The sequence below is a fragment of the Panthera tigris genome, chromosome B2 (genome assembly GCF_018350195.1).
Source record: "Panthera tigris isolate Pti1 chromosome B2, P.tigris_Pti1_mat1.1, whole genome shotgun sequence".
NCBI lineage: Eukaryota > Metazoa > Chordata > Mammalia > Carnivora > Felidae > Panthera > Panthera tigris.
In genome coordinates this window covers 148107434-148118633 of record NC_056664.1, presented here as the reverse complement: position 1 = coordinate 148118633, position 11200 = coordinate 148107434, and positions in this window count along the sequence as shown.

The following is an 11200-nucleotide window of genomic DNA, read 5'->3' as shown; positions in this document are numbered from 1 at the left end:
GGGGGACCAGGATCGGAAGCAGACTCTGCACCGACAGGCTGATAGCAGGAGCCGAAGCGGGACTCGAACTCATGACCACAAGGTCCTGACCTGAGCCGAAATCGGATGCTCACCCGACTGAGCCACCCAGGTGCCCCTGCAAATTTCATTTAAAACTTCAAGGTCTTCCTTTTCGTCTGGAAAGGAGACTTAGACAAGCCCTCCAGGGAACTGTTTTTCCGTGTTGATGTCTCAGGGTAGGCATGACATCTTGGGTCTATCTGGGTCACCCAGACGACAGGCAGTTCCGAAATCTCTGTGGTTGGACGGCAGGCTCCCTGGGGGATCGTGGGGAGTGAATGTTTGTCATAAACCGAGGCCCAGAAGGATTCAAACAGCCTTCGCGTATTTTCGGAAGTTCCCAAACTTCCTGTTTATCGGCTCTGCCTCCGAGGCGCCTCCCCGGTGCCAGGCAGGTGCCAACCGGGCGCTCCCACGCCCTGCTTCCCTCTGGAGGCGAGCGTCCCCAGGCGGGCTCTCCTAGAGCATCTGCCTCCCTGGCCCACGCAGCTCCTGCCTGAAAACCACATGTGGTCTGGCAGCAGCCGCCAGGCAGGGAGCTGGCAGGGACCCTGGGGCTGGCTCTCTCGTCCTCCCCGTCCAGGGCGCGGGTCACAGGCTGGCCCGGGACACACGCCGCATCTCCGCGCTCCTCCCGTTCCACACCACCCTGTGACCTCACAGCCCGTAGTCGACCCTCTTCTGCTTACGCTGGCCAGAGCACGTTGCGTCCGCAATTAAGGACTCGACCGACCTCGCAGAGGAGCACGACTTCTTCCTCCCCGTGTCCGCCATTCCCGATGAGAAATTAGCAGAGGCCACGGGCATCTGGAAATACCTTTTACAGTTACTAGAATGCAATGCCTCCTTAGGGAAGACCAGAGGCCCGGGCCCAGAGACTCTTCTCCATGCCTTAGCTCCTGCAAGTGCTCAAAACTTAAAGCCTACCGCAGACACAAGACGGAATGTCTCCTTAAAAGCTGCAGTGATAAATCTCAAATGGACTGAATGGCTCCTGTTGGCAGGATAAGTGTGTCTCCGCCTTTGGCTACAATAAAAGCCTGAGGGATTAGGGCGGAACTCACTGGAACGTAGATGGGGGGAGGGAGGAGAGAAGGAGGGAGTAGTTCAAGCATAAAGAATGCAAAGAAGGCCAAGCAGGGATGACAGAAAAACCACACATGGGGGTAGTATAGCAAAGCCCAAGAATATCAGATGCAAAAGGGAAGTTCTAAAACCTTCCAGAGAAAAGGAATAGACCATCTATAAATAGGATGACAAACAAACCTATGAATAAATAAACCGCGTGTCTTAGTTTACCTACAACCTTCCCGGTTTGCACCTCCCGTCCAAGCTTAATTATTAGTAGCGTCCCGCTCACTCAAAAGTGTCCTGGTTAAATGATGAATTATTTCTTCACTCTACCTACCAAGGGCTAAAAAGATTGATAAATGCTATGTGAAGATAATGGTATATAATGCTTGTAATGTGTTAAAAGGAAAGTTCTGAGTGTTAAATTTCTTATCCAAATTGTCATTCAGATGTGAGAGTATAATATACATTTTCTCACTCACATAAAGCCTCAAACAATTGCCACACGTGGGAAATGCTCTTGAAGGAAGCACTCGGGTCAGAAAAGAAAGGAATCCAGGAGATTGTTACAGAGACGTGGGATTCAGGGTGATCGGACAGCTACGGACAGTCCGTTACAGGATCACAGCAAAACAGACTGTGTCTACCACACCGGCTCTGTGGACAGACAACCACGGAGCGGAGGGGACCTCTGGCCTCGAGACAGCGAGGGCCTGAGGCTCGTAGCCCGACACCCGGTGAGGAATTACCTCCTGCCGACAGCAACGCATGTGAGCTGGGGGTGGTCCTCCCTCAGCCCAGCCTTCAAGTGAGACCGCGGCCCTGCCCTCCGGCCTGTCTGCATCCTCGCAGGGGAGACCCTCGCCGCCGATGGCCGTGCCACGCTGCTCACAGACTCTTGACCACAGATGCCGTGCGATGGCCAATGGTCGCTGTTTGAAGCTACCACATCTGGAGACATTTGTTGCACAGCAGTACAGAACTTATAATTGCAAGTTATGTATATACGTGCATTAGGTTAATCATCACAGCATCGGGGCGCCTGGGTGGCTCGGTCGGTTGAGCATCCGACTGCGGCTCAGGTCATGATCTCGCAGTTTGTGGGTTCGAGCCCCGTGTTGGGCTCTGTGCTGACAGCTCAGGGCCTGGAGCCTGCTTCAGATTCTGTGTCTCCCTCTCTCTCTGCCCCTAACCCACTTGCACTCTCTCTCTTTCTTAAAAATGAATAAACATTAAAGAAGATTTTTAAAAATCATTACAGCATTGTTTTGTATTGAAAAATTATAGAAAGAGTAGTAGTCATTGAGAAAACTTTGCAACATAACATAGTATTTGGCTGGTGTAACAAAAAAGAGAGAGGGGCACCTGGATGGCTCACTTGGTTAAACGTCCGACTTTGGCTCAGGTCAGGCTCTCACACATTTGTGAGTTCGAGCCCCAGGTCAGGCTCTGTGCTGACAGCTTGGAGCCTGGAACCTGCTTTGGATTCTGTGTCTCCCTCTCTCTCTCTGTCCCTCCCCCACTCACTCTCTGTCTCTCTGGAACCTGCTTTGGATTCTGTGTCTCCCTCTCTCTCTCTGTCCCTCCCCCACTCACTCTCTGTCTCTCTTTCTCTCAAAAATAAACATGAAAAAAATTTTTTTTAATTAAAAAAATTTTTTTTATGTTTAATCATTTTTGAAAGACAGAGACAGAGCACAAGTAGGGGTGGGGCGGAGAGAGAAGGGGACACAGAATCTGAAGCAGGTTCCAGGCTCCAAGCCGTCAGCACAGGGCGCGATGCGGGGCTCGAACTCACGAACTGCGAGATCATGACCTGAGCGGAAGTCCGACGCTCAACCTACTGAGCCACCCAGGCGCCCCTAAAAATTTTTTTTTGAAAAGAGAGCTGGAGGGTGGGGGGAGAGAAAAGTCTCTAAGAACTGATATTGTCTGATTTCAGGACATATTGTTAAGTGAAAAAAGCCAACACGGCATCCTCATGTAAGAAGGAAGGCCGTGGGAGAGTGTACATGCATCTGATCTTTTCTGTAAATGAAATACAAGAAGCATAAACCAGGAATTAATGCGGAAACCTACCTGCAGAGGGTGAGGGGGTGGGGAGGACGGCAGGAGGGGGACGGAAAGGAGGAAAAGAGGCTGAGTGTGCTTGGGTACAGTCCTCTTAGAACAACTCTTCCCAAAATAAATACTTCAGATCAGCCGGGCCGTGGGGGACCCCGTTTGGGGTAGCACTAAATGGCCCTCCGCGCACATGGGTGAACCACATAACCGCATGGGGTGGGGGGGGGGGGTAGAAAATAACTAACATGTATCCGTTTGGAGCACGGTGTACCGACTGCCCATTGTGAAGCTGCACACAAATCCTATACTCTCATCGGGAAATGTGTTTTCCACCACGGTGCGGGCAAGAAATTCTGAAACGATGCGACGTTGAATCTAGCGAATACCTAGCTATGCTGTGGTTTCTTATTTGCAGAACAGATGATGCAAAAAAGGCAAGGTGGGAGGCATAAGAAAGAGCTCGTGATGTGAGTGTATACATCTATATAACATATATGTATTTATCGTGTATTATATATTATGCATATAAATGTAATCTATGTACATACACACACACGTACACGTGTATCTGATTCCCCCCGCTCAGGTGGCCTAGAGGCTAGGTCCCCCGGGGGTAACGTGCACACCCAGAACTCGGCCAGACATCCGTTCATAAATATGAATTTCCAGGAAAAGAAACCGGGGCTCCCCGGTAAACGGTGGACTCCAGGTGGGGTGGGGAAACGCACGATGAGTCCGGCACATCTTATGGTGCCAGAAATGAAGGAAGCCCTCAAAAAACGATGAGGGCATTTTGAAGGAACACGAGAGCCGGCTTGCGGCGCTCCCAGTCTGGGAAAATCTGAGCAACAAAACCAGTAACGATGGCAATTCCTAACTCCAGAGTAAAATAAAGACCCAGAAGTCCACAGTCCTATAACTGAACAACGAACGGAATGAATGAGTGAACACACACACCGATGCATGCGTACACGGGGGAGGAGGGGCCTCTATTCCTTAGAATGCCCCAAGATAGATTTTAAAACAGTTTTTAATGTTTATTTTTGAGAGACACAGAGAGAGCACGAGCGGGGTTGGGGCAGAGAGAGAGGGAGACACAGAATCGGAAGCAGGCTCCAGGCTCCCGGCCATCAGCCCAGAGCCCGACGCGGGGCTCGAACTCGCGGACCGAGAGATCGTGACCTGAGCTGAAGTGGGACGCCTAACCGACTGAGCCGCCCAGGCGCCCCTGCCACAAGTATTGAGTGGCTGATGGAAGTTTCCGGCAGGCAGCGCCAGTCGTAATGGGCGTGGGCCAGTCATCATTGATGGTAAATTCAAGGCGAAATGATAGGCACACCGTCAGTAAATCTCCTCATCGGTCACAGAGGGGAAAACAGCAAGGCTCCAGTGAAGGACTCTGGCGGATGGCCCCCGACCCAAGGGATCCAAGTCAGCCGTATCTGTAACGACATTTCTGCACACCCCGCTTCCGGGCGGGACGCGCCAAGGAGCCCGCGGGCGCCACTCTTGCCAAAGGGCCCGACCTCAGCCGAATCATGGGGAAATCCCAGATCATCCCCAGACAAGGGGCAGGTACAAAATCACGGGCCACTACTCTGCAAAAGCGTTAAGGGTGTGAAACATCAGGACTGAAAAGTCGCCCCGGGCTGGAGACCCCGGGCCCGAACAGAAGGTGGAGGCCAGGCCCGCACCTGCCAGCGGCGCGCGGACGGGACAGCTGCGGAGATAGAGCGCCACCTGCAGATTAGCGGGCGACACTGCATCAGCGTTCACTTCCTGGTCCAGATCCCGTAATGTAGGAGGTTCACGTTAGGCATTAATTAGGGGAAAGGCAGAAGCAAACTCTACTTACGTTTGCGACATTTGGGGGAGGCCAAAACTATTCCGAAAGGAGACATCCTGTAGGACAAAGGGGAACTACTCCCAGCACGATGGCCTTGCGGTAACGATCGTATGCGACGCGCTTCAGGTGCTCTAGGCCCTTTGCAGGTCTTATGTCCCCCCTTCCACATAAGGACAGCGGATACAGAAGGGGAACCAGCATGTCAGATCACTCACACAGCACGGCTTCAGGGTTGGAACCCGGCTCTTCAGGTCCAGAAGCTACCGGCTAACCCCTACGCAGTGCCCTGAATGGCAGTTCCCAGTTTCATCGTGGACCGTTCGCCAAATCGACAAGTTCTGCCGTGGTGACTGCCACGGCCACCGCGCTAGCTGGGATGCTGGTCTCAGCCCAGGTCCGCGAGAGCAGTGCACGTGATGGGGGTCTGCCATGGCGGGGGCCAGAGCTGGTGGCCGGGAAGGATTCTTGAGACGTCTTCGGTGCAGAAAGGTGATTTTATTAGAGCAGGGGGACAGGACCCGTGGGCAGGAAGAGCCGGCCCAGGATCATGAGGAGAGACTATGCTATGCTATGGGGCTGTGCCGTGGGGCTGGGGGAGGTAAAGTCCAGGGGAAGTTTCCAGTGAGACTTTCACAGGCTAAGGAAGACTCACAGGATGTGGAGGCCTAGCTATCGTCAAGCTAAGGTTGGCCAAGCATTAACGTTAAGACTGTAGGGAGTTCCGAGAGAAACGTTACTCTCTGCCTGCCTCAAGTATTTGCCAGTGGGCTGTGGGTTATTAGGAAGTGTAATTTTACCTGCCATTTCCTCCTGCCTTTCTTCCCCACATCCCAAGCATCCGTCATCCAGCAGGCATCCCTAACCAGAACTCAGAGGACACCAACTAGTCAGGGAAAAGAACTGTCATCTGTCAAAGCAGCACAGCCAGGATGGAGACGTCCTTCCACAAAGCCTGTGACACAGAGTTGTTCCCCGGGAGGGGGGGGGGGGGGGGGGGGGGCTCTGCTCTTCCTCCGGCCACAGAAAAAAGTAATAAAGGAGGTGGAGGCTTCTGAATATGAGAGAGAGAGGGAAAGAGAGAAACGTGGGAGGGAAGGAAGGAGAGGAGGGGAGGGGTGAGAAAGAAGGAGAGGGAGAAAGAGAGGAAGAAAGGATGGAAGGAAAGAGGGAGGGAGGAAAGAGGAAGGAAGGAGGAAAGAAGGAGAAAGGAGGAAGGAAGGAAGGAAGGAGGGAGGAAGGGAGAGGAGAAGGGAGGGAGGAAGGAAGGAAGGAGGGAGGAAGGGAGAGGAGAAGGGAGGGAGGGAGGGAGGAAGGAAGGAAGGAAGGAGGGAGGAAGGAAGGAACAAGGGAGAGAGGGAGGACGGAAGGAGGGAAGAAGGGAATGGAGAGAGGAAGGAAGGATAAAATCTCCTACGCCATCCACCTGTCTGCAGGGATAACTCCACTGTCCCCCTCTGTCAGTTGAGGCCTCTCAGGGACACAGGCCCGTGCGGGAAGGGACCTCCCTGGGCTTCCAACGAGCCAGCGCAGACAAGGGACAGATTTGCCCTTTCCCCAGGTCTGAGACTATTTTGTGGCTGCGTGACGCCATCTTGTGGCCTCACAAGACTGGAAAGCTGAGGTCACGTGCGATCCATTGATCACGTCCGGCTACTCGTTGTTGTAAAAAGTATACAGACACCTTTCCAAACACATACACCCTCCTATCGGAGCATCTGTCTTTTCTCCTAACGCATCTATGAGAATGGAGTGCAGAGAGCTCGCAGACATGTCAGGTGCGGGGTCCGGGCCAAGTGCAGGGGCGGGGGAGGGGGAGCAAAGACGGAGGGAAGGTGCTGAGATTGTACCACCTGCATTTTTTGCTTGCGCCCAACCCCATCGCAAGAGCGATTAACAAGTGACCCCGATGCAAAAAGCAAGAGTCGACCCCATACCTCGCTTCCGCCTCCTTAGCCGTATGAATGGGAAAGGCAGCTGGGCAGCTCGGAGGCTGTTCCCACCGGGGATGACTCCTGAGAACCGGTCCTCTCCGCCTCCCACCCAGGCCCACCGACACGGGTTCTGGAGTCATTTGCCCGCCTCCCAACCAGCAAAAAAACTGCAAAGTGGGCACCTGGGTGGCTCAGTCGGTTGAGCGTCCGACTTCGGCTCGGGTCACGATCTCCTAGTTTGTGGGTTCGAGCCGCGCGCGGGGCTCTGTGCTGAGAGCTCAGAGCCTGGATGGAGCCTGCTTCCAATTCTCTCTCTCTCTCTCTGCCCCTCCTCCGCTCGTGCTCTCTCTCAAAAATAAATAAACATTACAAAAATTTTCTTTTTAAGCAAACAGAACAAAACAATCCACACACGATCACAGAAGTGAGTGACCACACTGCCACACAGGTGGGGGTTTATCCAACGACGGGTTTATCGAAAGCATCATTCACTGCTGGACCACATGACACGAGGCAGGCGTCGTTCTGAGATCCCCACTTGTCCCGTTTAATCCTTGCAACATTCCCGGGATGTCAGTTCTATTACGATCCCCGATTTACTGAGAAGAAAACAGGAAAATGGACTGGACCGCTCATGTTTAAGGACAGTCAGATTCAAAGACAGACAGCCCCCAACATTGTAATAAGCGGTTGCTAAGCTGTCCCTGAAGTAACTTCCTGGCCTCCAGCCTCAGCTTCAAGAACGTGCAGGCTGCTGGTATACGTCCGTCCATGCTTTTTGTCCCCAGCGCTTGCCACAGAAGCCCCACGTGCCCCTTGCAAGTCCCCCAGGCGGTTGATCAAGCTTTCAGGCCACGCGCATCTCCCCGGCCCCGGCCCAAGGCCCCAGCCCGAGTGGGGGCAGTTGCCGACCTTGTCTTAGCTCCCACACTGACCTCACAGGGGGCAGCGCCGCGGTGCTCCCTGTCCTCTGTCCTCGGTCACTAGGCTGTCCCCTCTCACCTGTAACCTTGGATGAGCCACCTGAAGCCGGTCGAGCTTCTCTCTAGAACCTGCCAGAGGCTGCTCCCAGAGCATCATGGGCGGATGCAGAAATGAGGGCCTGGACCTCCCCCTCCAGGTAGGCGGCCTCTTAGGCCGGAAGACTTTGGGGTGGCTATTTGTAGTCCAGTGTCCCTCTGCCCACCTCGGCCCCGCCACCTTCCCCCGGGTGCCGGTCCTGCGTCCTGCTTGCCTGTGTCCTGTGGAACCCAACTGGGGCAGGCTGGAAGGACCTGGCCCGTTTGTAAGGGAGTCCCAGGCGGGCGTGAAGGCCGAGGGGCCATCACCTGCCTTCCACGGGTCACTTGGGCACTGGCACGGGACACGGGTTAGAGCAGAGGAGCCAGAGAGACGGAGAAAGCAGGAGATGAAACCGATTTTGAACTAAGATCTGTTCGTACGAGAATCCACTTCCTGGATAAGATAGCCCTGGCATCTCCCTTTCTGGGAGCATCCGTGGAGACACCAGGGGGGTCCAGCGCCTGTCCCACTTTCCCCGTGCGGATTTCCCACCTGGGGGTCCTGTGAACAGGAGGCTCTCACGCGTAAGGCCGGCAGACTGTGGAGACTGCATTTCGCACAAGCTTCCAGGTGCCTACCGGGGGGCCGTCGGGGCCACAGTCTCAGTAGCAAGGGTCTAATGGGCGACTTGAGAACCCAGTGCACGCCAGGTCGCTTCTGTCCGTCCCCGTGAAATCTTATTTCGAAATTTAACTTGTAAATTCTTTGAGGACGAGGTGGTACCTTTTTCTTCCCCGGAGTACCGAGTACACGGCAAACGCGTGTTAATCCACTAGCCCCTTGAAGGCAAGACGGTGTCGTTCGCGACGAGGCCAAGACTTGGCCTTGCCGACCCGCACTTTTCCTCTACAGATTGCATCCTGGTCAGCTCCAGTGCAGTTACCAGAGAAACTCGTGCGACTTGGTGCAGTATTAAAGTCGCATTTCCGAGAACTAATAGGGATATTAGCAAATGGACCCGGAGAAATAAACGAACGAAATGCTAAGTATATTTTTGGTTTGAAGCAACCAACATCCAACACTTGTTTAGAGCTGGCCCATTCGTTCCAAGCATGAGTCCCGGACCCCTGTTTTCATGGACCACAAATGAGTTTCGCGACGGCCTCAAAAGAACATTAGTAAGTGGCCAGCAGCTACGCTTGCCCGGGACCACAACAGGGATTTTCTGTCTCACAACACCAGCCGCTGTCAGAGAGAGAAAGCAAGGAGCAGAGTTCTGTTCTTAGGGTACGAGGTTCCCTCTCCCGAGAGATGGGATTTAGGGAAGGCATTTTCTCTTATCAGGGATCGAGGTGTAAAAACTTCTTGGAAAGATATAGTGCCTGCTAGGCATTAAAAAGTCATCCTGTGTCTTTATATTTTTATTTTTAATTTATTTAAAAAAATTTTTTAACGTTTATTTATTTTTGAGACAGAGAGAGACAGAGCATGAACGGGGCGAGGGGCAGAGAGAGAGGGAGACACAGAATCCGAAGCAGGCTCCAGGCTCCGAGCTGTCGGCACAGAGCCTGACGCGGGGCTCGAACTCACGGACCGCGAGATCGTGACATGAGCTGGTCGGACGCTTAACCGACTGAGCCACCCAGGCGCCCCTGATGTTTCTTTTATTTTTGACAGACAGAGAGAGACACAGCATGAGCAGGGGAGGGGCAGGGAGGGAGGGAGACACAGAATCCGAAGCAGGCTCCAGGCTCTAAGCTGTCGGCACAGAGCCCGACGTGGGGCTCGAACTCATGACCCCCAAATCCAGAGTCATAGGCTCTTTCGACTGAGCCAGCCAACCGCCCCACGGAGCAGGACATGTTCAACAAAGAGCAGATCCTTGGGGAAAACATTTCAGTCACTCACCGTTCGGTGATTTACGTGGCTCAGCAAATGACAGAGAACAGGAATGTCACGGCAAATCTGGCGTCGATGGACGTCAGCAAAGATTCTGGGTCTCCTGCTCAGTAATGGAGTGACGCTCCCTGAGCGCCCACGGTAGAGGAAGTGCCTGGTTTATTTGGGCCATTCGAATACGCATTAGCTCTGCAGGGAGAGCTACAGAATTACAGAGGCGCCTCGGTGGCTGGTGTCCCGCCCACTCGCTCATCCTAGACAAAGGGCCACCCACTGGGCCGCTTCCCTGCCCTCTGCTCACTGCTCCTCTCCTTGGTGCAGACGTCCCGCCCCCCCCCCCCCCCAGTCTTCCAAGGCATTTCCTGCAGCACCAGGGCTCCACCCAGATGCCCCCCAATTTCCGTCTCCAGTCCATCTGTGCGCCACTCTCCACGTCCCCCCGCCCCCGGACCCCCCTCCTCTGCCACCCTCTCTGCACTCCTTGGAGGCCCGTGGATCCCACCTTTAGTCTGGTGACTGGACGCTCTGCCCATCTCCACGTCATCCTAGTCTAAGGCACCGTGACCCTCCTCGGGCCTACCGTAAAAACCCGAAGAGATCTCCGCACGTCCACACCTGCCCTCTGAGACCCACTTGTCAAGCATGAGTGGGCGAGCTTTCTAAAATGCAAATCTGGGGGCCCCTGGGTAGCTCAGTGGCTTAAGCATCTGACTCTTGATCTCGGCTCAGGTCTTGATCTCAGGGTTGCGGGATGGAACCCTAAGGTGGGCGCCGGGCCGGGTGTGGAGGCTGCTTAAAAATAAACAGACAAATAGCCAATCTGATGTGTCACCTTCGCATTTGCCGTGACAAGTTCAATGGCTCCCCATCTTTCGGAAGTCACAATCCCAGATCCTTAACATGCTTGCTATGGACTGAATGTTGATGTCCCTCCAAACTTTGTATGCTGAGGCCCTAATCCCCAGTGCGATGGTATTTGGGGAGATGAGGGTTAGATTAGGTCATGAGAGTGGCGCCCCCTCCTGATGGAACTGATGCCTTCATAGAAGGAGGGAGAGACCAGAGCTTCCTCTCTCCCCGCCTCCTGGGGACACAGGGAGGAGGGGACCGGCTTGGACGTCCAACCTGCAGAGCTGCGTGATAGAAATTTCCACAGCGTGAGCTGCGCAGGCGGTATTTGTTGCCAGAGCCTGTTCAAAGGTAACGGTGCAGTCACCTCCTTCCGACCTCCTGACCCCCTTCTCCCCCTTGTGCTGCACATACCAGCCGAACAAACTTAACACAACTTCTGTTTCAAATGTGCTGAGTGCCTTCCCACCTCCATCCC